General features: G+C 40.7%; 1 protein-coding gene and 1 long non-coding RNA gene across 4 annotated transcripts in view; one reads left to right on the forward strand and one right to left on the reverse strand.

The window, feature by feature from the left end:
* The window catches only part of LOC135098781 (bestrophin-2-like), an 83,164-nt gene that overhangs the window by 11,851 nt on the left and 43,813 nt on the right, over positions 1-27,500 (reverse strand). For 2 of the 3 annotated variants that reach the window (XM_064001179.1, XM_064001178.1), the window contains one exon: positions 16,784-17,574. The exons of the other annotated variant lie outside the window; for it this stretch is intronic. The gene's annotated coding sequence lies outside the window, so the exon portion shown is untranslated. Of the gene's footprint in view, positions 1-16,783; positions 17,575-27,500 lie in introns of those variants that run through there. 3 annotated transcript variants of the gene reach the window in all.
* Positions 15,756-18,552, forward strand: LOC135098783 (uncharacterized). The gene is made up of 2 exons (XR_010267371.1): positions 15,756-16,774; positions 17,720-18,552. It is a non-coding gene; the product is annotated as an uncharacterized LOC135098783 (long non-coding RNA).

The following is a 27,500-nucleotide window of genomic DNA, read 5'->3' on the forward strand; positions in this document are numbered from 1 at the left end:
AACCTCGTAGGAACATTGGAGCAGAAGAAGAAGGAAAATGTTACCCTTTCCAGCTCGGTGAGGGGGGAGAGGAAACGAGGGGAGAGAAGAGGGGAACAGCACACTCCCCCGTCCATTCCCATCTCCTCATCTCCAAAAATGATTCCCTCTCATCTCCCCATTTCCTGTTACCCATCTCCCCATCCTCCTCGCCCCTCGCTTCCTCGACCACCTTCCCATCTCCAAAAACATCCTCCCATTCTCATTACAATCTCCCCATCATTTCCTTTCTCCCCTTCCCAACTCCTCATTACTCCTCAACTATGCACAGACACCTACCCATCTCCCCATCTCCCCCATTCCTCCCTACACAACCTTCACCCCTTCCCCTTACCTACCTGCACATCTGCCCATCTCCAGATTCACTATTCCTCTTAGTTATCTACCCATTTCCCCATCTGCCCCCAAACCTCCATTCCCCAACCATCTATCCACTTGCCTATCTCCCCATCTCCACCCCTTCTCCTCGTTTTGACCCCAGGAGGAATTTAAGAGGTATCAAAACAGACGATTTGGGAACCCTGGTTAAAATGTGATCTCCGCTCTTCATATCTTCCCCTCCTGACGTGACTTTTAAGCATCACCATTAATAAACACGTGACAAATCTTTCCTGACTCCATTGATGCTGCTCGCTGTCTACCATGCACCAAAAATGTGAACCTGCAGGATGATAATTACCATGAAACAGAGGAGGAGGAGGAGGAGGAGGAGAAGGAGAAGGAGAAGGAGGAGGAGGAGGAGGAGGAGGAGGAGGAGGAGAAGGAGAAGGAGAAGGAGAAGGAGAAGGAGAAGGAGAAGGAGAAGGAGGAGGAGGAGATAGGATGATATCGTATTTTGCATTAATTCAAAATCGTAAATACAAGAGCTTTCTGACTAATGTATAAAGTTTCTTGTATTTAAACACTCCACACATACACACACACACACACACACACACACACACACACGTCCGATGGGCCTAACGAAATCCAAAAAAATCTAAATTAGGCTTATAAATTCTGCAGGAAACACTTCAGGGTAATATATATATATATATATATATATATATATATATATATATATATATATATATATATATATATATATATATATATATATATATATATATATATATATATATATATATATATATATATATATATATAGAAGAAGAAGAAATAAAAAAAAGAAAAAGAAGAATGAACAACTGACTGGAGGAGAAGGAAGAAAACGAGAAAGAGAAAAATAATCCAAGACACAAGAAAATAAACAAACCTAACAAATAAATAAAGGGGTCCACAGGTGACACAATTCTCACCTGTGTCTTCAAAGCTCATGAATGGAAGCGCGGGGTAAAGGTAGCAGTGTTATTACCAACAGTACACCACATTAACCAAAGCAAATCAACAAAATTATCACGAGTAAGTGTGTGTGTGTGTGTGTGTGTGTGTGTGTGTGTGTGTTACATTAATGGTGATGCGTGTTTGATGGGATAAAAGGAAAATAAAAGTGAATGATGATGAGGATCAGAGAGAGAGAGAGAGAGAGAGAGAGAGAGAGAGAGAGAGAGAGAGAAAACATCCCCTCAATCACGGAAACGAAGGAGAGAAATGAGAAAGAAAAAAAAAAACAATAGATAATGAAGGAAAACAACAGCATAATGAAAGAGAAAAATAAAGAAAGGAGAGAAGCTTTGGGTGGAGACTTCATGGGTGGAACAAACAAACAACCCACGCCACTAAATAATGTTTTCTCCATCGCGTTGTCCGTAACATATGCGCCTGTTATGCCCGGGACGACTCCTCTGGCTTTGGAAGTACCGCACATTTAAAACGAATATTCACAGTCTATAAAGTTTACGAGGGAATAACCGTAGCGGCGCCGCGAAGGTAAAGAACAGGGAACACTTGCAGTAGACGCCCAGCCATTGACATCACGGGTGCGGGTATTGTGGGAGGCAAGGGAAGGGAAGGAAGCAAGGAATTTATGAATGGACTGGTGTGTGGGTAGATCTAGCCTTTATAGAGGACAGAATACCGCCTTGCTGGACGCCTAATATTATCATTGATTATCTTGTTTTTTTTTCCCTTTGTGTGTAAGAGGGGCACTGGTCAAAGGTAACAAAAGACTGGTGAAAGAAAAGGCCTGTTCAAAGTGCCAGTCCATAAAGAAAGGGCAGAAAGGATCATGGAAAAAAGGGAAAAAGGTAGAAAAAAAGAAAAGAAAAAAGGTTTAGGTGACGTTTTGTTTCACTGACTCCTTAATTGACTGACTGGTTATTTTTTTTATTTTTTTATTTATTTATTTTTTTTTTACGTGCGAAGGTGTACAGTAAAAAAAAAAGTTCTCTATTTTGTTGCTGCATAAACATCAATGAAGGAGGTAACCAAGTAAATTATCAATCAATCAAGCAAGCAAGCAAATCAATCCATATATTAATAAGCACAAAAAAATCGCCTAGAATATATAAGAGTCTAATTCTGGAGGTGACAAATTAACTGACTGACTGACTGATTATTGAACTGACCAACTAATAAACTGATGCACTGATTGCTTAACTGACTGACTGACTGACTGACTGACTGACTGACTGACTGGCTGAATGACAGACTGGTTCCCTGACTGGTATTTTGGCGTTGACGTAATAAATCAAAGGCTACCACCAAGTAGAATATATAAAGGAACACAAAGGAAGACCCAGGAGTAAAGAGTAACCAGGGCAAAGGGTTGGGATTGCTTGTGAACGAGAGAAAATTAGCGGTGAGAAATGAAGGGAAAAGACACAAGGAAAAATGAAAAAAAAGGAAAAAAAAGAAAAGACTGTTCTTAATAGGGAAACATGTTTTAATCGCTAAGGAAATAAAGTTTGTTATTGATAGGGAAAAATATCAAGTCGTTAATTAGAGAAAAGACAAGGAAAATGAGAAGAAAAAGAACGAAAAGACTGTTCTTAATGGGGAAACATGTTTTAATCGCTAAGGAAATAAAGTTTGTTATTGATAGGGAAAAATATCAAGTCGTTAATTAGAGAAAATACACAAGGAAAAATTATAAAAAGAAAAAAAAGGAAAACACAATTCTTAATAGAGAAATATGCTTTAATCGCTAAGGAAATAAAGTTTGTTATTGATAGGAAAAAATATCAAGTCGTTAATTAGAGAAAATACACAAGGAAAAATTATAAAAAGAAAAAAAAGAAGGAAAAACAATTCTTAATAGAGAAATGTTTTAATCGCTAAGAAAATAAAGTTTGTTATTGATAGGGAAAAATACCAAGTTGTTAATTAGGAGTTATTAATAAGGGGAAATTACTCAATAAGGAGATGACTTTACTAATGACTGGTAATTTGTGAAAAGTTATAATTCTAGAAGATGGATCGTAGTTCTTAATGGTAAAAAAAAAAAAAAAAATGTTAATAAATTTATGAATACGAAGTTAAAAAATAAATCCAGCTTCTTTAAACACAAACAAACACAAACGAAGGGCAAACAAAAGTCAAACTCCCTCCCTCTCTCTCTCTCTCTCTCTCTCTCTCTCTCTCTCTCTCTCTCTCTCTCTCTCTCTCTCTTATCGGGCTTGCCAGGTAACCCACTATTGTTCACCCAGGTAGACAGGGGGTCAGAGTAATGGCACCTGTCCCCCTTAGAATAAATGGGGAATTCAAGGGGGCGCCTCTCCCTCTCCTCCTCTTCCTCTTCCTGAGACACGTTGACTTTCTCCGGTTGGTTAAAAGTAAATTCATGTTTTTTATTGTAAGTTTTCTAGATTGAGTTTATTATGTTGCATGTATTCGTTGTGTGTGTGTGTGTGTGTGTGTGTGTGTGTGTGTGTGTGTGTGTTCATGTCACTGCTCTCTCTGGCAAAGGTTCCTCAATTGGTGGCTTTTTCCAAGGCAAGCAGATGATATTTTTCTTTGTATCTACACAATCTCTTTCCTTCCTCCCTCCCTTTCTCTTTCCTCATACATAATATATTTCTATCCCCTTCCAGCAGCTCTTGTCTATCCATCCCTTTCCCTCCAGTTCTCTTATTCCCCTTCCTTCCTTCCTTCCTTCCTTCATACATTATTATAACACCCCTCCTTCCTATATTCCCCTCCCCTCCCTTCACTTCCCTTTCTATTCCCTTCAAGCAAATCTATTCCCCTCTCGAAGCTTCTTTTCTTCATTCCTTCCTTTCCCTCCTCCATACAGCCTTCCCTTCTCTTCGTTCCCTTCACATCAAGAGCCTTTCATCCCTTTTATTCCGTCCAGGCTTCACTCACATGCCGCGTCAAGAAAATATCTGATTAGTCTGTAAATCTGAAGTGTAGTTTGCATCGTATTCCGCTGACACGTGTAGTTCCTCCATCCAGTATTAATGAAGCGAATGAAACAAGGTGTGACTGGCATTCATCTCAAGGCACAACTGACGCGGCGCCCACTTGATCCCGCGTCCCTAGTGACTAAGGCTGACACATCTTGGCCACATGACCCCTGTAAATTTACCAGTGACTCCGGTACCAGATGACCATTCAGTACCAGTGATCCTTGTGCCAAATATTCTACAGGAGTACCAGTAATAAGTCACCCCCTACAGCCCTAGTAGCTCATGACCCAAGTAGACTCACAAGCACCCCGTTACTGTGTGGCATGTTACTCGTATGTGTCTCATGTTCCCTCAGCCGTCATCACTTTGGTTTGATAACACTGTCCCTTGCCACTGTTATGAGGAGACGATCAGCAGGACACAGGAATTGCGACGGAGTGCAAATGGCAGACACTGGAGACAAGCGTGGCCCGTCCCTCGCCTTGTGACCGTGCTTGTACCAATAACTGCCAGCAATGAATGACATATGTGCCAAAGCTCCCGGCACCACACACAGCCAGCCCATCACACGCCTTCAGAATGTCCCTCCCCCACCTCCACACGCCTGTCTGAAAGCCGTCCCGGCGTCAGCTCCGTCAAATCTTGTTTTGTAACTCCCCTCAAGCCTCCCCTTCCCTTCAGTCTCCCCAGGATCACCACACCAGCTGTTCCCTCGCCGTGTTTCTCAGAGTCGCTCATCGCTCCCAGAAAAAGAGCTTAATTATGACGCTACAATGTAAAGCCACGAAACTGAAATCTGTGAAGAAAGATGGAGAAATGTTTCAGCATTACAGTCAAATCCCTGCACACACCACGCCCCGTGTGTGCACACACCGCACCGCTTAAAGGTAACATGGGGAGGAGGAAAAAAGGAGAAAATAGACGTGGAATAATACTTAAAAGAGGATAGAGGACAATAAAGAGGACAAGGCGAATAAAAGAAAGAAATATTGCGAATTACGTGCGAAGGGAAGCATGGATAATAACTGGAATTAAAGGAAAATAAGGCAGAATAATGACAGGAATAAGAATGTAAGCAATAAATGAGGAGAGAGAGAGAGAGAGAGAGAGAGAGAGAGAGAGAGAGAGAGAGAGAGAGAGAGAGAGAGAGAGAGAGAGAGAGAGAGAGTGTGAAAATAGAACAATAAAGGAGGAAATAACAGTTAAAGAGGAAGGGCTGTGGCCATATGGGAGGAGGAGGAGGAGGAGGAGGAGGAAGACTGATCCATTAGAGAGATGAGGTGGTTTCGAAAAGCTAGCGAGTTACGAAACATCTACACACACACACACACACACACACAAACAGCAAGTCCGTCAACGCGCCCACACACACGCACACGCCCAGCTTTCCCTACGGTTTCCTGTAATCCTATCTTATCTGCATAATTAGTTCAAGTTAAACAGACCACCGACAGTGCTACCTCCTCCTCCTTCACTTACGTATATTGACAAGTTTCCTTCCTTCATCAGTGATTTCTTTAATTCTTATTTTTAGTTTCCTTACAGTAAAGATAGTTTCTCTCTCTCTCTCTCTCTCTCTCTCTCTCTCTCTCTCTCTCTCTCTCTCTCTCTCTCTCTCTCTCTCTCTCTCTCTCTCCTTTCTTTACATTTGAATTTTGTGAAGTCAATGTGTGTGTGTGTGTGTGTGTGACAATGAGCGACAAACACAGTGACAATAACTTTTCCAGCGAGGCGAGAGAATGACTAATGCAGACGTTCAGAAAGTAAACAAGTAGTAGTAGTAGTAGTAGTAGTAGTAGTAGTAGTAGCAGCAGAAACAAGTAATAATAGTATGTAGTTTAAGTAATTGCTATTGTTCTTGATATAACACCATCACCACCACCACCAACAACAACAACAACAACCTAACCACAAAATACACAAACACTCCCCTACTACATCCTACCCATCCTCAACTCAACCCAACACCATCAACTACCATCACCACCACCACCATCACCACCACCACCTAATCCAGCAAGAGGAATGACTATGGTACCCAGGATAACCTAATGAGAGAGAGAGAGAGAGAGAGAGAGAGAGAGAGAGAGAGAGAGAGAGAGAGAGAGAGAGAGAGAGAGAGAGAACAGATTTCCAGGTCGTCCCTCTCCCCCTCCATGGGCCAGATCCATGAAACAGGTTTCTGCCTAACATCCTGTGATCGGGCAAATGGTATAACTCCGCTCTCACAGCAACCGCATTACAATCTCCAAGAAACGGTATCCACAAAGAATTTCTGCGGTTGGCGGGTGGAGGTTGCTAACCCCCTCAGCGTTCTCATTGGCTGCCCGAGTGATACGTCACTGACTCGACGTCACATGCAAGGCAGCCAATCCCAGGATGCTTTGTGTTATTGCAGAGGAAATCATACGGCATTGTTTACAAACTTTGATACAGCGTCACACACCCAATGTCACCACTCACCGCACTCAACTGTCCTCACGATGCTTTCATCATGGCTACTGAACCCCCTAAGAAAACAAGGAGACAATGATTCACTGACACCGAGGCCTCCACCTTGGTGGAGGTGGTGTAGAATCGGGGTGCGGTGGACAGCAAAACTGACACCACAAAAGGGAGTCACGCGACATTGTTTACAAACTTTGATAAAGCAACCCCTTCTACCCTTGGTATAGGGCTGCTCCTCTGAGACCAAGGACCACTTCCTGCTCCTTTGGCAGCGTGTCTACTCCTACCGCACTGCACTTCGCTACCCACTCTCCACTCTCCACCCTGATGAGCATCACATCTCTCAACCTGCCCAGACTCAGCCATCTTCCCCTCACGGCAATTGCCTATCCTGAGGGCCAGAGGAAATTGAAGGACCTGCGACCCATGTCAAGAACAAGGGTGGTGCAGAACAGCGTCACACTGCAGACACTGGCGAGTTAATCGGTTATTCTTATCACATTTTGGTTAGCATAGTTGCAGACCGAGCATGGTGCGGTTGACACAGAAGAGGGACAGAGAGCTATATGATTGTTATTACTGTGAGATTTACAAAAAATGGTGTGACGTCCTGCTGCAAGTAAGTGAAATCATGGCTTATGGTTCCAGCAGACACACAGTAGGGTATTCTTTTACTCTTTCACCAGTCTCAACATGGCTTTTCTTACACTTCTCATCAGATACATTTTGTCATTCCAGAGTAATCTGAACCACGCATATACCAACTGCAAATTAATTACAATAATGACAGCAATTGTTAAACGGCTACATGTACATATTTTTTAGAGAAGCAAGATTATTTTAGATATTTTAGGTTTGTCTTTGTTAGGTTATATTATTTTGGTTTTGTTAGATCACTTTGGTAAGGTTACATCAGGTTTGATTAACATACTAATTCAGTGTAGGCCAAAAATAACAAAAAGCAAATAGTTTAGTTTCATGTGGAAAAGATAAACAGATGAAAGAGTAAAAATTTACCCACACTACCATATTTGATTCATATTTTGTCTTGACCTAATTGCTCATGGAATTTAATTAACTGATGTTTTGGGCATTGCTGAACATTGTTTTGAGTAATATGAACAAATTCCTCTGTATGACTTTCAGTTACATATTGGGAGAAAAAAAAAAAGTTTCTTTCTGATCAGCCTTTGGGACACAAACTGCTGTAATAAATTTTTATTTCTTGAACATTGGTTTTACTTTGTTGAGGAAGGAGGGTTAGGTTAGGTTAGGTTAGTTAGGTTAGGTCATTGTTAGCAGTGCTTAAAACCCCTGCAGTTGTATAAAAAGAAGTTTGCTCTTGTGTACATGTTGTATTTCATTATTGGTGCTGTTACAAAATTTACCCATATAGTCAATAAACATAACCAAGAACCAACTAAGCAATGGATTATAAATAGGAGTATGTACAGTACCTCTGGCAGTCAGGTCCGAGACAGTGACCACTGCAGTGCTAGATAACATTATTGTGCTCTAATGCATTCATGATTTACACCAAGTTGATTTGGCTTTACATGTGAACTTCTAAGTGGATGATAATTGCAACATTCATATCCATGCAGGTGGGGACTCCAGATGAGACAACACACACTGCTGTGGAGTTGGTCATGCTGTGGATGTTGTCTCACACAGCATCTGCAGGACTGCCATACCCTGAAAGTGATGGCACCACACTGCATAAGTAAACTAACAAAGGTCAAATTACATTTTGTAAATTAATGCTGTTTTTAAGTTCAGTACTGTAATGTAACAATAATTGTGCTACAGCATCATCTTCCATGGGGCTGGCAGCATCATGTCCAACAATCATCTTCATGAATGTAGATATCTGCACATTTGCTCATCAACTCAGCAAAACCATGTGATAAACACAGACATGACTAGGTTGACTGCTAATTAAAAGAAAAATTTGTCAATAAAAACATCACTCAAAGAATACCAGCTTATTCTCTACCTGCAGTAATGACAGCTTTTTTTTTTTTTTTCCAGAAGTGTCAGGGCCTCTAGGACCACAGCCTTCCACCAGCAGTGGTGTTGGAGCCATCCAACACCACTGCTGGTGTCGCTGGGTCCACAGGGGCCTCTGGATTTGACAATGGTGTATCATCTGCACTGGATGAGAACATCTTTGTTCAAATTATGCTCATTATAGATGACTACATGCAATGGTGAATAACATGTTAACATGTATTCAGTTGTGTCCTCCAGTACAATGAACACTGATTATACATATACAACTCCTGCCACTAAGTCTGTTGTTCTTGCTACTTTGACCTAATTTTTTATTTTATTTATTTTATTTTATTTTATTTTATTTTTTTTGAGGAATACATCTCTGAGGCATATAAAGTGTTGATTCCATAAGAGCATCACACCACCAGCCTGGGTACAGTATAGCAGAAAGGTCCAAGGAGCAAATGAGGTAAAAGGACACAGCAAGATAGCATGACATGTAACTTGAAATACCACTTACTTTGTAACTTGAGGTGTAGTCATGTTTGCTTCTAAACTGTATTTCAGATGGCCACTCTGACTTGGAAGTTCTCTCTCAAGCACAGGAAACCCAACAGCAGATTCATCCGAGCATGGACGAGCTGGTGATGGTGCAGCTGGCTGTACAAAACATGTCCCAGGCACTTTGACAATCTGTTGAAGTGCAGAGGAACATTGTGCATTCATTGCAGCAGCTGGTAACACTTACTGAGCACTTCATTAATGCCAACACCACCCACCAATAATTTATAGCATTCTAATGTTTACCTTTCATAAGTTTACCTTTATTAAGTTATTAAGTTATAAGACTAAGTTATCAAATTAAGTTATATTAAGTTATATTTCTTTTCTGTAGAATTAAGTTGTAGCAATTCTATCATTAACCTCTAGCAGCATGTTAATGTTAATGCAATATAATACCAAACTTCACTGTGATACCTACAATGCTTCTGTGTTACTTAAAGTACAAAAATAAGATTAGTGTTTTGTGGTGACCTGCTGGTGGCCATTTCTACAAATATGTTTATTTACTTTTTTTTTTTTTTCAGGATGTGAACTATACTCATATATGTTATATTTTTCTTATTCTTGCAAAGACTTTGGTAACTGGTAATATTATTTTATTTTTAAATAAATCTGCAGCATTTTTTTTATCTATTTGTGTTATTCATACCTTATACTAGCAAGCCACTTAAGTGTTTGCTGAATTTAAATGTTGCACTGATCTCTTTCATTTAGTATGCAGTGATACATGGAAAACCATTAATTCACTCATTACATGATTACTGACCTCACTTCCTTACTGCATTGCTGGAAGAAGTTTTGTATGATTTCTTGCTACACAATTCTGCCTGGAGCACACTGACCCCTCTACAGCACAGCAGGGTTGGTATCAGCATGGGGCACTGCTTCATCCTCAAGAGGTGGTAGCTATAAGCAGACTTTTGTGAGGGTCTGAGAGGTGTAGGGACTGGAACTTAACTGTTCCATTTGTTTAAAGTTTATATTGTATGAGAGGAATAGTCATGCAGTTTGACATTTAGCATTTTTATGATCTAAAACTAGCCCAAACCATAATGACTTTCAAGACATCTTTGTAGGGGAAAAAAAAAATAATTTTCATTAAATGATGGTACACTTCTGACAAATATTATTACCCTAACAACAAGTGTAAGAACATTCACGACTGTACTCGGTTAAATCTAATGTCCATGATACAGATATATCCTGTCAACTACCAGAAAAATAGTGACAAGTACGTACGTCATCAGGAACTTGATGCAGCAGTTGTGTAGGAGCAGGCAAGCATTAATTATTTTGACACACTTGATGGGTCTGTACTGCAAGCCACCTCCACAAGAGTGCAGGCACCTGTGAAAAGTGAGATTTCATACTACAAGAGGATTCATTACTTATAAAGGAGTATATCAAGTGTTCATTTATAACTAATGTCAAGGCTTATCACACTATGTTTTCTTATGCAACACCAGTAACCATGTGCAGTCACATGAAAATCAATAAAATACATGGTTGGGTAAACATGTGATGCAATAATGCTATATACCTGGCAATCTGGAGCAGTAGCTGAGGATCACTCCACTTGCATCACAAACAAGTTGGATGTTCAGAGGGAGTGATACCTTTTCCAGTTCAAGTAGAGGGCCTCATCCACACTTTGGCCCTTCATGGCAATGTGGCTGCCTGTGCACACAAAAGAAACTATTACATGATGATCATGTTACACAGCAGCTATATATATATATATATATATATATATATATATATATATATATATATATATATATATATATATATATATATATATATATATATATATATATATATATATATATATATATATATATATACCATCCCTGCATTGGATATGCATACAGTATACATAAATTACCATCAATGGTCCCAATAACCCTTAGGAAATTTTTAATCCTGAAGAACTGGTGTGCAGTTCTCCTTTGATCAAGGTGTGTCGGAGGCATCTTGATTTCCTGCACTGACTTATCACTCAACACGGTGCACACACACACACTTGAAGACCCTGCTGACACTTGCTTGCATAGGTCCTGAAAGCAGATTATAAGCCATTAGTTTTCATTTTGTTTATTTATTTATCTTAAATAAGATACATGTTTCTGCTGTAAGAGAGAGAGAGAGAGAGAGAGAGAGAGAGAGAGAGAGAGAGAGAGAGAGAGAGAGAGAGAGAGAGAGAGAGAGAGAGAGAGAGAGAGAGAGAGAGAGAGAGAGAGAGAGAGAGAGAGAGAGAGAGAGAGAGAGAGAGAAACAGCAGCAGAAATGTAATGTGATCCTTGTACATGTAATGCAGTGTTGTTTCCATGTAAACATATACAAGGATCACGTTATGGGGACATAAACCATTACGTGATAAATAAGTGGGAAAGTAGTAGTAGTAGTAGTAGGACGAGGAAAAGTAGGATGACGACGACAACGACGATGATGGCCACGACGATAAGGAGGAGAAAAGGCAGAATGATGATAATAATAATGATGATAATGATAATAATGATGGTAGTAAGAAGAAGAAGAAGAAGAAGAAGAAGAAGAAGAAGAAGAAGAAGAAGAAGAAGAAGAAGAAGAAGAAGAAGAAACAAAAAAAAACAAACAAAAAAAAGAGAGAAAGATCCGGAGGAACAGAAGGAAAAAGAAGAAAAGGAGAAGCGTAAGATACGACTTCCGCCAAACGCCAAACACGAGGACTAAGGTTCAAGACAACAGTGAGGTGCACAAGACGCAAACTGAGACACATGTAGTGAAGGTGACAGAGGACAGATAGAGAGGATGGCTGGGGCACGCAGAGAGGATAACAGAAGCCAGAACACCTGGAAGACTTATGTTTGGAGAAGTGGCAGGAGGAAGATGGAGAGGCAGGCCAAGAGCTGCATGGGAGGCTCAGTGGAGCAAGCAGCTGGAGGGAACACTTGCACACAACTGAACCTTCGGGCCGCACCCTATACAAACAACTTTCTTCACCTTGAAGATGATTATTGTTGTTGTTGTTGTTATTGTTGTTGTTGTAATATCCCTACAAGTTTATCAGCCTCCTGTACCTTCAAATTGTTGTTGAACATTTTAACTGATGGTCCCACATACAGCTAGGCCCTAACACTGTATACTAACAAATTTAGACCTCACACACCAACCTCAGAATTTCTTCATAATTACGCAGAATTATCATTTCTTACACGTGTCCACTTAACTTACAACATCTTGTGATAGGATTATTATTATTTTTTTTTTTATGACTCACATAACAATCTGGGAACATGGCTTTTACGGTTTCACTTTGTCACAAAACGTACACAGGGATGTTTCTTCCGCTATCGCACCATTCTCCTCTCTCTCTCTCTATATATATATATGGTTGAAGGCTAGTTCACCAGGATGGTCAGTGTAGGGAGAGGAAAGCCAAAGCTGGTGGTGAACATTGAAGTCTCCAAGAATGGAGATCTCTGCAAAAGGGAAGAGGGTCAGAATGTGCTCCACTTTGGAAGTTAAGTAGTCAAAGAATTTCTTATAGTCAGAGGAGTTAGGTGAGAGATATACAGCACAGATAAATTTAGTTTGAGAGTGACTCTGTAGTCGTAGCCAGATGGTGGAAAACTCGGAAGATTCAAGAGCGTGGGCACAAAAGCATGTTAAGGCATTGCACACATAAAGGCAACATCCAGCTTTGGATCGAAAATGAGGATAGAGAAAGTAGGAGGGAACAGAAAAGGGGCTACTGTCAGTTGTCTCAGACACCTGAGTTTCAGGGAGGAAAAGAAGAGGTTTAGAAGAGGAGAGGTGGTGTTCTACAGATTGAAAATTAGATCTTAGACTGCGAATGTTGCAGAAGTTAATGAAGAGAACATTGAGGGGGGTGTCAAGACACTTAATTAAGGTCGTCGACATAAAGGCAGTCCAACCTGGGCACATTTATGGTCCCCTCCCCAGATGGGGACGCGGAGGCTGGTGTAGGAGTCACCATGATGATTTTGAAATTTTTGAGTGAAAGGTGTGTGTGTTTTTAGGTGCTTGTAGTTTTGTGTGGAGGAAGAGAGTTGTCTTCAGAGGGCAGGCTGTGACTGCCCCCTTGTGTTGTGAGACACAAAGGGAAACGTTCAGTGAGGTCACAGCTGGATTTAATGATAAGTTCACAGCACACCCTGAACAGTGCTTTAGACCTCACTGGGAGTAAATATCGTTTCGGCAGGTGTCTACTGCCTCCTTCTATAACTAATGTCAAGGTTTGTCACACTGTTTTCTTATGTAATACCAGTAACCAATTGCAGTCACATGAAAATCAATAAAATATATGGTTGGGTAAACATGTGATGCAATAATACTATATACCTGGGAATCTGAAGCAGTAGCTGAGGATCACTCCATTCGCATCACAAACAAGTTGGATGTTCAGAGGGAGTGATACCTTTTCCAGTTAAAGTAGAGGGCCTCGTCCACTCTTCGGGCCTTGATGGCAATGTGGGTGCCTGTGCACACAAAAGAAAGTATTAGATGATCATGTTACACAGTAGCTACATATATCTATCATTAATATATATATATATATATATATATATATATATATATATATATATATATATATATATATATATATATATATATATATATATATATATATATATATATATATATATATATATATATATATATATATATATATAGCATCCCTACACTGGATATGCACACAGTATACATAAGATATGAAAACTTTTTAATGCTTAACAAGAACTTGAGGCTGTGAGATACCTTTCACTCAAAGTAAACACCGATGAAGTGATAGACTATAACAATAGCACTAAATTTAAAACAAAATACATTATTATTAATCTTACCATCAATGGCCCCAATAACCCTTAAGAAATTTTTAATCCTGAAGAACTGGTGTGCAGTTCTCCTTTGATCAAGGTGTGTTGGAGGCATCTTGATTTCCTGCACTGACTTAACACTCAACACGGTGCACACACACACTTGAAGACCCTGCTGACACTTGCTTGAATAGGTCCTGAAAGCAGATTATAAGCCATTAGTTTTCATTTTGTTTATTTATTTATTTTGAATAAGATACATCCTTCTGCTGTAAGAAAAAAAAAAAAAAAAAAAAAAAAAACCAGCAGCAGAAATGCAATGTGATCCTTGTAGATGTAATGCAGTGTTGTTTCCATGAGTGCAGCCGTATCCATGCACACATTACATCTGCTGTCAAATTTTTTTGCCAGCAGTATAGTAAATTAAGTTATCCTCAAGACAGTGTTAGAAACATGTCAGAAATAAACCTACAAGTCTAGAAATATTTGTACACATGAATAATAATGTGGTGTGTGAGGAAGGGACAGCCCCGGGGGTACTTGACGGCAGGTTTGGTAAGGTTAGCATCATCCCTCATCCCTCCTTATCAATTATGCACTCACATATTTTGGCACTATTAACTAATCTTGGCACGTTCCTAACACTGGATTACAACTTTATAAACTATGGCATGCAGCAGGTTGACTTTTATGCCTTTTATCCTTGAAAGTCAGCCACACTTAAGTATTATTCACCACACTGAACATCAGTTTATTCACCTACAAAAGTTATTTATAGGATATTGTGCAATTTGTTTCAACAAAAAGTAGTGGTAATTGTTTGGAGTCCTCTCTTGTCCTTATTACACGTCTATCCTCTTCCATTCTTTCACATATACAGTACCTCTTGATAAACCTGAAACATATATGTACCCCCATCCTTCAGGGGTGTTTCACAGGTTATGCTAACTTATATTAGTGTCCTTAAGGGTGGGTCTAGCCCCTGTGGTTATGTTAGATTAGGTAATGTTTCTTATAAAAGTGTACGGTGACTAACCTAATCTCTGGGGACCTTCGCCCATCCCTTGGACTCCCTGAAGGGCAGGGGCACTTCTTCCTCGCCTTAAAGTTACGTTTTATGTGTATCTAAAGGTATATGCGAAGAATGTAAGAGAATAGACCAGTAATAAGGTCAGGGAAAGGGCTCCCTGATAATTTCCACAACAGCCAGCCCCTGTACTGAAGCATGCAACACCAGTATCATCTTACCTGCAGTGTCTCCAATGACGTTTTGGAAGGGCCCACTGGCAAACAGTCTCTGGGCCAGCAAAACCTGGGTGTGAGTTGGTAATGCCTGGCTATGCCTTGTCCTTCTCTCCAGCTGAGGCTGCATCTCCTCAAACAAGAGGATTAGTAGGTCAGCCGAGGGAAGCGATGTTTGGTCATGAGCTCATTATCACTCAATGCCAAGGGGTCAAGGCGATCCTGAAACCGCCTTTCTTGCCTCAAGGCACGAACGTGGTAGTATGTTAAGAAAATATCCAATATATGCACAAGAAACGACGAAAACAATACGTAATCACAGTACACACTTGTTGGTGGGCGGGGGAATGGGGAGTGCGCACGTGTGGGACAAATCAGCCTCTTCATTTGTTTTCAGTGTTCCATGCAAGATTTCACTTTATGCATCACAAAACCATGCTTCCTTGCTGGTAAAGCTTGTAAACAATTAAAAAAAAGGTTATTTTGTGCACATAAATATTTATATAAGAGTTTTCAGGCGAGGTGGAGTTAACCTACATCACCTCAGGAGGTTGTAACTTCTTACCAACCTTGCTACTATGGCAACACGAACCTCTTATGCGTTCGTGGATACCATATGGCGGTCCGAGGTTGATAATGGGCGCTGATCGCAGTTTGTTAAAAGTAGCAGCCGTTTCGTGGATCTGGCCACTGGATGCTTAAAGGCCGGTTCACACGATCATGCTGCATGACAGGCAGCATGAAACAACTGCATGAAGCGGATGCATGATTAGAAAGAATGATCGTGTGAACCCCGTTTTTGGCATGACATGCAGCATGAACACGCGGCATGACGTATGAAGGGAAATCCTGTGAGCAAGGGGCGGAGCTGGCATGGCCTGATGTATGGCATGACCGAGTGAACGTCAGTCATGCAAATTGCGTCATTCTTGCCAGTATTTGTGAACAGTACACAAGCTCTTATCTTTGATTAATATAGTTGTTTTCTTGTTTTTCAGTGCAATGGATAAGCAAAACGAAAAAGATAATACATTAGAATTTATTTCCATGTATAGAAATCATGAATGTTTGTGGAGAGTGCAATGTAAGGATTATAGTAACAAAAACAAAAGGAATAGTGCCTTAGATGCGTTACTTGACATATACAGAAAACTAGTCCCTGGAGCATCAAAGGCAGATGTACTTAGAAAAATAAACACTCTGAGGAGTAGTTTCAGAAGAGAATTGAAGAAAATTAATGATTAAAAAAAATCTGGCTCTGGTACAGATGAATTATACACACCATCTCTGTACTATTTTGACGAACTAAGGTTTGTTGCAGACCAAGATGTTCCTCGCCAAAGTACAAGCACTTTAGAGGAAGATGGAAATACAATGGTAAGTACTTCATTAGCTTACATGTTTACAGTACATTCTCTTGAAATGCAATAGCACCTTCGCCTGTGAAATATGTCATAAAGTTGTCCCGAACATTTCGAGCAATTTGAGATGCAACCCGTGCATCTCTTCCTCTTTCTAAACTAGCCATGCAATTTTCATTGCTGTTGTTATTGGGCATCATGTCATTACAATCATTATTAATATTATGAGTGGTGACTGTTTTACTTCGCAAATAGTTATGCAATGCAATTGTAGCTAGCACCACCTTCTCAATGCTGTCTAATTTGAGATTTATAGTTGAGTGGAAAATGCGAAATCTAGCGCTTAATATGCCAAACGCATTCTCAACTACTCTTCGAGCTCTTGATAGACGATAGTTAAAAGTTCTTCTGTCATCATTCAGCTCCTTTTGTGGATATGGTTTTAAAAAATCAGGTCGCAGCGCAAATGCTTCATCTCCCACGAAAACACAAGGGAGACCGTGCTTCCCAATGGGTGGAATGTGAAGTTCGTTGTCTTTGAGTTTTTTTTCGAAAAGTAGTGTTATTCAATACGCCACCATCTGAAACACGGCCATTGGTACCTATGTCTGCGTACAAAAATTCATAATTGGCGTTGACCACTGCCATTAAAACTAGACTATTGTACCCTTTATAATTATAGAAGTAAGACCCTGCATCCTTTGGAGGAGTGATGTGTACATGTTTTCCATCAACTGCGCCAAGGCAGTTTGGAAAATTCCATTTTTCTTCGAATAGGTTTCCAATGTTTGTCCACTCTTGTTCGGTTTTGGGAAACTGGAAAAAATGGGAAATAATAATAGACGTGGGAAACATTAACTGTTACAGACTCTTGAAAGTCTTTGTTATTCAGCATATTACATATAAATAATTTGAATGATATGTTTCGCACTTAACACGTGATGAACCTTTTCTTTACCAGAAAACAACAGACCTTGTATCGCAAGACACTGAACCAGGTCATGCTGACGACTTGGATACTGATGTTACCTCGCCACAAAGCAGCACATCAGTTCAAACACCAACTCCGAACAAAAGACCGAGACCCACAAAGAAAAATGATGTGACGCATGACATCCTACAGAGAGTGGCCGAAAACTTGCAGCGTCCAGAGTCGTCAATGAGTATTTTTGGTAAATATGTAGGTTCAAAACTGGACGAGTTCGACCCTAAAACAAGTAGGGTAGCACGTCGCTTAATTAATGAGGTTCTAGACGCTGCAGAAGGAGGAGAGCTTAGTAGCAATGTAAGCCTAAACTTTAATAATGTAACATTTAAGCCTTCAGATATTGTTTAAATTGTTTCAAACCAAGTTACGTCACCTCATGTTATGATACAATCCCAACAATACTCCAATTACAATGATGCCCCCCAAATCCGAGGGTCAACATCCATTAGTGAACCTCCCCTTACCCCAAATGTAGGCAATGATCCACAAAATTTAGGTTGTTATTTCGCGAATTTCACTCCTCTTTGAAGATGTTTTTCAGAAAAGACTTGTTTCATTTGTATTTATGATGATATACATGTCCGTGCTTAAAGGATATTTTTCTAAAAGTAGCTTTGCAGATTTATTATGTTTTTGCAACATGTACTTATTTACATCAATAATGTAAAGTGAAGGAACTCAATTTGGTTATTTTTGAAGGATACTTTTCTAAAAGTAGCATTGCAGATTTATTATGTTTTTGCAACATGTACTTATTTACATAAATAATGTATATTAAATGAAGTAAATTATGTTTTTGGTTAAAACGAAGTGTTTCACAGTGCCTTTACAGGAAATATATAAGGTATTTCTCATAAGCAATGACTAATCATTAATTCAAATGTTTATTGAAATAAACGTTGACTTACCTGTAAAAATTCACCTCTCAGGACGTGGAATATTGCGTTGCATGTTTCAGGGATGATTTCTGATAATGTTGAGGTGCCCATTCGTGCGGAGTATCGTAAATCTTTCAGAGAACGTCCTGTTGCCAGGAACCGTAGTGTCGCACTTAAACGTTCATGGGGAGTAATGGCTTCCCTCATGTTAGTATTTTCACGTTTGATATAAGGTGACACAAGTTCCAACAAATTGTTATAGGTACCTTCATCCATTCTGAGGTAGTTCCTCCAGTTGTCTGTCTCACACTGCAATTCATTCATTAAGTTTGTGTGCGAATGTTCTTTTCGGGCAATCCATGCCTTGACCCATCTTCTTTTCCGTTGGCGTGAAGAATTTTTTTCTCTCTTAAAATTATTGCCAAACCAAGCGCAATTGCATCATCACGAGAAAGAGACATTGTGCCGCAACCACCGCTAGATCTTGCACTCAATGACGATAGGTGTGATTCGTCCGAACGCGCTTCATGCATCTACTTCATGCAGTTGTTTCATGCTGACTGTCATGCAGCATGATCGTGTGAACCGGCCTTAAGAGAGAGAGAGAGAGAGAGAGAGAGAGAGAGAGAGAGAGAGAGAGAGAGAGAGAGAGAGAGAGAGAGAGAGAGAGAGAGAGAGAGAGGGAGAGGGAGAAGGTGATGGGGAGAGTAAGAGGGGAAGGTGAGAATGTCAGTCAGGTGATGTTTAGGTAAATGGAAGGTGATAGGGAAAGATTACGGTGTTTGTGAAAAGAAAGATAAGAAAAAGTGAGAGAGAGAGAGAGAGAGAGAGAGAGAGAGAGAGAGAGAGAGAGAGAGAGAGAGAGAGAGAGAGAGAGAGAGAGAGAGAGAGAGAGAGAGAGAGAGAGAGATGACAGGTTATGTCAAGGAAATATGGAAGAGAAATGACGAAGAGTGAAGGAAATTTGAGCGACACACAGCAAATGTACGAGGGAAAATATAAAAGAAGAAATGAGGAAGAGAAAAAAATGAAGAACTATATAAAAAAAAAAAAACAGACGAGAAATAAGTGAGAAAGAAAAGAAGTGAGGGAAAGATGTAATATTAAGGCGAACACACACACACACACACACACACACACACACACACACACACATCAGACAAACCAACAAGAATTGAATGAACCGTCACCATCAACATCATCATCATCAGCACATTATCACAGCACAGCCATCACAGTCGCATCACCTTCAAATCACCACCTCCCCCTTTCTCCTCCTCCCTCTCCCTCCCCTCTGCTCTCCCCACCTTCAATTTTCGAGAGAGAGAGAGAGAGAGAGAGAGAGAGAGAGAGAGAGAGAGAGAGAGAGAGAGAGAGGGAGAGAGAGAGAGAGAGAGAGAGAGAGAGATCGTATCAGTATGTTTCCCCCAACCCCCCGACAAAATTACCCAGGTGAAGAAAAAATGGGAAACAAAAACAAGGGTCAGCTGGAGGAAAAGGGAGGAAAAGGGAGGAAAGGTAAGGGGAATAGGAGAAGGGAAGAAGGGAGTAGGAATGGTGAAAGAGGGAGGGGGTGACAGGAAAGGGCTCACATATTAGTTTCCTGCTGTCATGGTGATTCTCTCTCTCTCTCTCTCTCTCTCTCTCTCTCTCTCTCTCTCTCTCTCTCTCTCTCTCTCTCTCTCTCTCTCTCTCTCTCTCTCTCTCTCTCTCCTTGCAAACTTAATGGACTGTCATAGCATCATTAGCACTCAAAGGATTAACAGGTAAAATATATAAATTCTATCTTTCTTTTCTTCTCTCTCTATTAACCCAAACATTTTTTTTTTTTGCAATAGTATCCAGAATTACCAAAGAATACCCATACCAATAAAATATATAAACTTTGTAATGAATCAACCTTTCCCCTTGAGTAATTACAAACGTGACAAAAGCCAATCACACACCAAACAACACAAGATAAAGAGTTGTGATTGGTCTTCCCTCTGAGTGTTACCACCTCCAGGCAAGACGAGACCAGACCCAGGCCCGCAGGAAGCAACACAAGGCAGGCTACACACACCACTGAATCACGCAGCTACGGACGTACTGCACCAGCCAATCAGCGCTCACTTTACAAACACTCCTTGCATCGTATCCTCCCTCCTCCATTTCTAATTCGACTCTACTTTCCTCCATTCCTCTAACCTGTTTCCTCCCTCTCTCTCCCTCCCTTCAGCCTTCTGTTTCCTTTCTTTCCCTCTCCATGTCCTTTTTTTTCTCTCTCTCTCTTCCTTCTTCCTAACTTTTTCTCCTCTTTCCAGTTTCCTTTCCCCTCCATCTTTCCCTCTCTTCTCTCCTCTCTTTTCTCCTCACCTACCTCTCCTCTGAATACACGAAAGGAGTGAGAATGAAAAGAGAAGAAAAGAAAGGAGAGGAAGGGGAGAGAAGTATTGGACTAAGAGGAGGTGGAGGAGGAGGAGGAGGAGGGGGAGGAAATGAAGGAAAGAGGGAAGGAAAGAGAGCAGAGAGGGAGAAGAGGGAGAAAAATGTGAGATGGAGGTAGAGGAGAGATAGGAGAAAGAGAAGGAAATAGAGGAGTAGGAGGGAAAGGAAATCAGAGAGAAGAGGCGAAGAAGAATGAAGAGGGAAGAAAGAAATAAGTAGGAGAGAGAGAGGGAGGGGAAGGGAAGGGAAGAGAAGAAAAGTGAGGAGGAGGAAAAAGAGGTGTAGGAGGAAGGAGGAGAAAAGAAGAGAAAATGGAAGAGAGGGAAAAAAAAAACACGTAGGAGAAAGAGAGAAGGAAGGAAGGAAGGAGGAGGAGGAGGAGGAGAAGTAGGAAAGGGAAGGTGGAGGAAAAGGAAAACAGAGAGAGAGGAGAAGAAGAAAGAAATACGTAGGAGAGAGAGAAGTGTAGAACAGAGATGGGAGGAGGAGGAAGAGGAGAAACAGGAGAAGGAGGAGGAGGATGGGGGGACAGGTCGCCTTGCTTCACTTACCTGCTTAACTAATGAGATACAAATTTGCGAGCAGTGATAACTAAGGTTGACACAGGAGACAAAACCCTTCCACACCTGCAACAATTAGGCCTCCTCTCCCTAACACTCGGAGAGCCTACTGCAATTCCGCTGGAGAAGGAGAGGTTGGCTGAATCTCTCTCACTTTCAATCTTCTTCTCTCCCCCCCCCCCCCTCTCTCTCTCTCTCTCTCTCTCTCTCTCTCTCTCTCTCTCTCTCTCTCTATCTATCTATCTATCTATTTATTTATGTTTATATATTCACTTATCTATTTCTATTTCCATCTCCTATAAGGTACAGTGGCGGACAGAACTCTCATTTTTATTACATTTCTCGTGTTCCCTCAAGCTTACGCCCACGAATTCTCAGACACTTTGTTTTCTCATCAGGATTATTTACAAAAGCTGCAGAAATCACTAATGGTGTTCTTGACAGTGTTTTCTTTCATTCTCATCTTAACCTTCCCTTACTTTTACCACTACTAATACTATTTCTGCAAACACCAGTACTCCCATTATTACTATTAGCATGTACTGTTACTACTACTACTACTACTACTACTACTACTACTACTACTACTACTACTACACTTTTCTAGAGCAACCAAAGAGATACAGGGGATGAGGGTTATTCCTTACAAAAAGACAGAAGCTTTTAGATTTACATTTTTTACAGAGACATAGGTTAAGAAGGGATCTGATGAAAGTCTAAGTTTTACAGGGGGTACAATAAGGGTGACGTAGCCAAAATTCTCAGGATCAGTAATGAGGATAGAACAAGAAATAACGGGTTCAGTCTTGAAAAGGTTAGATTTAAAAAAGAGATAGGATTGAATTGGTTCTCACAGAGTGGTAGATGAATGGGATAGACGCAGTAATTAGCTTGTTAGTGCTGAGTCATTAGAAACTTTAAAAAATTAAGACAAATTTATGGATGGGGATGGTGGGTGGAAACAGGTTGGCACGTTTGACACAGAGAGTGCCACGTGTAGGCCTGATGGCTTCCTGCTGCTTCCATTATTTTGTGTTCTTAAGAGATCAGTAGTTGTGTTCTTTAAGGTGTTTTCATATTGCTAGTTTAGAATTCTTGATAAGCTATGACTACAATCATGAAAACAGTCTCTAAAACCACAAATTATCCCCGCCACAGCCTGCTACACGTGAGGGACACAACGAGGAAATGTTTACGAGTACGAGTCAAAGTCTTTCCGCCTCGAGCACCTGTCTTGCCTGGTGGTGGTGGTGGTGGTGGTGGTGGTGGTGGTACCTGGTGAGTTATGGACACGCTGCCTAGTCTGTATTCAAGGCTCCGTGTGGCTCTTTAAATGTAACTTCCTGTGATTACATGTCATTAATTCCTTATTTTTCAGATCAGTGGAGCGATAGCATCTAATTAATATTGGTGACCATCATTACTCACGCTGTTTTGTATGCGAGTCAGATTTTAACGCGTAATACTGTGACTATATGTAAATTATTAACTTTTTGTCGTGGTGTTACCTCATCATTTGCTGCACAAAATTTTCTACTCTCTCTCACCGCCACTTTGTCCATCCCCTCCCCCGTTAGCAATGGCAGTCTACTACAGAATCTTCCTTAGTTTTCATTCTTTACCACAGAATACCCGTGACTCCGTTTTCTATGCAGGACCTACGTGGTTTTGTCTATCACCCGTTTTCTCTCAGTACACAGGTGAAGGGAGAGGTGGGCGGGGAGATGTCTTGTCCTGTTCTATCCTGTTTTCCAACACGTAGTTTATTAATGGAGATAGGTACAGATCATAGAATGCACTTGCAATAAACTAATATGAAAATAATCTCTCTCTCTCTCTCTCTCTCTCTCTCTCTCTCTCTCTCTCTTCTCTCTCTCTCTCTCTCTCTCTCTCTCTCTCTCTCTCCTCTGAGTACCAGCGCAGGCAGTGTGAGAGTACAGAGCAAAGTGGTGGGCAGAGGAAGAGTGGAAGCAGAGAGGGAGAGTGAGAGCGAACAGGAAAGATAAGAAGAGAGGAATGGAGGGAGATTGGCGGTGGTGGTGGTGGTGGTGGTGGTGGTGGTGGTGGTTGGAGATATTGATTGAAAGAAAAGGATGCAAATGAACGCCAAATAACACCTAGAGAGAGAGAGAGAGAGAGAGAGGAGAGAGAGAGATGAGAGAGAGAGAGAGAGGGAAGAGAGAGAGAAGAGGAGAGATGAGAGTGAGGAGAGAGAGGGAGAGAGAGAGAGAGAGAGGAGAGAGAGAGGAGAGAGATTTCAGATGAGGCCTTATCTGATTGACTTAAAAGGATTCTCTCACCTTTGTATGTGAGAGGAAGGAGAGAGAGAAAGAGAGGGAAGGAGGAGGACAAAGAAAAACAGAGGAGAAGGAAAGAAAGAAGAAAGGAAGGAAAAAAAAGAAAGGAAAGCAAGAAAAAAAGAAAGAGAAAGAGGAGATTATGAAGGCGAGAAGTGAGTCAACAAGAAACTTCGGTGGAAAATGAATTCAGCTGAGAGAGAGAGACAGAGAGAGAGAGAAGAGAGGAGAGAGAGAGAGAGAAGAGAGAGAGAGAGAGAGAGGAAGAGAGAAGAGAGGGAGAGAGAGAGAGTAAAGGGATATATTAAGGGAACAAGAGGAAATAGAAATAAGTTTGTTTAGTGCAGTGGTTAACGATTACGGGGCAAGGGTGAGGAGGAGAGGAGGAGAAGAAGGAGAAGGAGGAGGAAGGAGGAGGAGGAGGAGGAGGAGGAGGAATGGAGAAAGGTTGGTGTCCTCTTCTCCTTATCGTGGTAATTTCAGTCTAAGTTATCTCTTGTCTGGAGGAGGAGGAGGAGGAGGAGGAGGAAGGTTAGTCAGCGTGAGATTTGTGTTCGATCTTGTCAGTTTTTCTGTGCCTCAAGTTGTGGTGGTGAGTGGTAGTGAGGGACTGTGGTGATTAGGTCGGATGAGTGAGTGAATGAGTGAATGAGGGAGTGAGTGATTGGAGGAGTGAATGAATGAATGAATCAGATGAATGAACAGGATGACTAACTGACAAACTGAGAGCTTGACTGACTGACTGACCTGAATGACTGACTGACTGACTGACTGACTGACTGACTGGCTGACTAGCAAACTGACTGACTGACTGACTAGCCGAATGACTAACTGGATTATCTAATTCCCATATTTTTTGCCACTGTTAATATTTGTGTTCCTACATTCATAAAACACACCAGCGCATACACTGAACAATAGCAACGATTTTAGCCACTGAAAGAAGAAGAAAAGAAAAAAAGAAAAAAAGAAAAAAGGATACATTATCTTTTCATGGGCTTCTTCACGTCAAATTCAACTGCATTACACAAACTGCCTGCTATACACGCCTCTTTACACACGGCGAGACTGAGGTGGCGTGGGCGTGTCAGGAGGACAGACGAGGAGTGGGTGGGGAGGAGGAGGAGGAGGAGGATGCTGTGGATGGGATATACCGGTAGGAGAAAGAGAGGAAGACCTGAGAGAAGGTTTATGTATGCAGTGAAAGACATGCTTATAATGGCTGTGACTGGGAGAGGCGCAGAAGACAGAGTGCGTTGGAGAAGGTTGATCCGCTCTGGCGACCACCTGACAGGAGGAGGAGGAGGAGAAGGAGGGAGGAGGAGGGAGGAGGAGGAAAAGAAGATGGAGGAGAAGAAGAAGAAGAAGAAGAAGAAGAAGAAGAAGAAGAAGAAGAAGAAGAAGAAAGAACACTGAGGCCTAGGCTTCACTCTTTCACTAACACAACATCGATTTAATCATATTCCAGATGTCACAAAGAGGATGAATTTAAGGATAATACTTTTCGTTTCCAAGGAGGGCGTTATGAATCACCCAGCTACTCTCTCAACTCCATTGCATTTTTTGTGACTTATTAATGGGGGATTGGATCAAATTTGGAAGACGTGGGACTGAATGGCTTCAAAAACACTACAGGAAGAATTCAGAAACAGTCATGCATTATCCCATACTGATGTTATACAAAATACAAATAAAGGCGCAAATCAATGAACATGTTCGGGGATTATGGAAATAACTACTAATTTACTGTTACTACTAATTTTCAGACATTGCCAGTTTATTTCTCGGTAAAATATGGCGCTTTCTCTCCTCGTGATCTACACAGGGAAGGCATCAACAGTGAAACCAATCAGCTGAATGGCTCTTACACTAACCTAACCTAATCTAACTTAGCCTACACTAAACTTAACCAAACATTATCTAATCTTGGCTAAAACTAACTTACTTAACTCAACCTAAAATAAACTCAACTAAACAAACTTAACCTAACCTAACCTAACCGACCTAACCTAACCTAACCTAACCTAAACCTAAACTAACCTAACCAGACTAGCCTAACCTAACCTAACTTAATCTAACCTAACCTAACCTAACTTAACCTAACCTAACCTAACCGACCTAACCTAATATAAACCTAAACTAATCTAACCAGACTAGCCTAACCTAACCTAACTTATCTAACCTAACCTAACCTAACCTAACCTAACCGACCCAACCTAACCTAGCCTAAACCTAAACTAACCTAACCAGACTAGCCTAACCTAACCTAACTTAATCTAACCTAACCTAATATAACCTAACCTAACATAACCTAACCTAACCTAACCTAACCTAACTTAACCTAACCTAACCTACCCTAAACATAAACTAAACTAACGTAAACTAAATTAAACTAAACTAAATTAAACTAAACTAACCTAACCTAACCTAAACTAAATTAAATTAACCTTAACTAACCTAACCTAACCTAAACTAAATTAAATTAACCTAACACTTTGATAAAAAAGCTGATGTAATTTGAAAATCATCCCTCTCTTGTTAACCTTTTCCTTGCAATGGGTGTCCTTTGTTCACACTCAGAGCAATGTAATGAAAACAACAAAAAAGAAAGCTGATAAAAAAAAAAAAAATCGTGATAAAGATAAAGAAAGAACAGGTGAGGAGAAAAATAGAGGAAAGGAAAAAAAATATGAAAATAAAGTGAAGAGGGAAGAGGAGATAAGGGAGAGAGAGAGAGAGAGAGAGAGAGAGAGAGAGAGAGAGAGAGAGAGAGAGAGAGAGAGAGAGAGAGAGAGAGAGAGAGAGAGAAAGGAAAGAAAAAAATAGCTAAATTTTATCTTTTTTTTTTCCATGCGACGAAATTTCTAAAGAGAGACTACAGTACTAAAATATATCTAAAAAAAAAGTTTGTAGGTCATAATGGGAAAAGTTGTCTTGCAGTGAAGGAGTTAAAGGTGTCATTTGTATGTAGCAGCGAGTGGCGAGCGGGCGGTGGGTGGCAAGTAGTGAGTGAGTGGTGATGGTGAGTGAGTGGACGGCGTGGCGATTGTGTGAGGGGAGGCTGGAAATAGAGCCCCCGTTTTCTCCACGTGAGTTTTAAGGGGCGACTTGACTAAAGAAAAAAAAAAGAAGAAAAAAAAGTGAAAAAAAAGGAAAAAAAGAAAAACTTGCGACTATTTCCAGCGGCAGGGATCGGGTATCAACAGTGGTTGGCTACCTGCACCACCAATGAGGGGAGGGAGGAATATGTTGAATGCAATCAGTGGTGTTTGTGGCCCCGCGTGTGTGTGTGTGTGTGTGTAATAATAATAATAATAATAATAAACGGTTTATTATTTAGGCAGTTAACAAACTGAAAAAGTACATAGGGGGTGGGGAAAGACTTAACATTAATCCTATGTGTGTGTGTGTGTGTGTGTGGCGGGGGGGTATCGGTGAAGCACATGAGGGTTGTGGATCAGAATGTGAGGAATAACACCATTGATAGATATGGACAGATAGATAGACAGATAGGAGGATAGATAGATAGTACACAGACAAGAAGGTAGGTAGGTAGATTGATAGACAGAAAGGTGGATAGATAGATCGATAA

This window comes from Scylla paramamosain, unplaced genomic scaffold (genome assembly GCF_035594125.1).
Source record: "Scylla paramamosain isolate STU-SP2022 unplaced genomic scaffold, ASM3559412v1 Contig80, whole genome shotgun sequence".
Taxonomy (NCBI): Eukaryota; Metazoa; Arthropoda; class Malacostraca; order Decapoda; family Portunidae; genus Scylla; species Scylla paramamosain.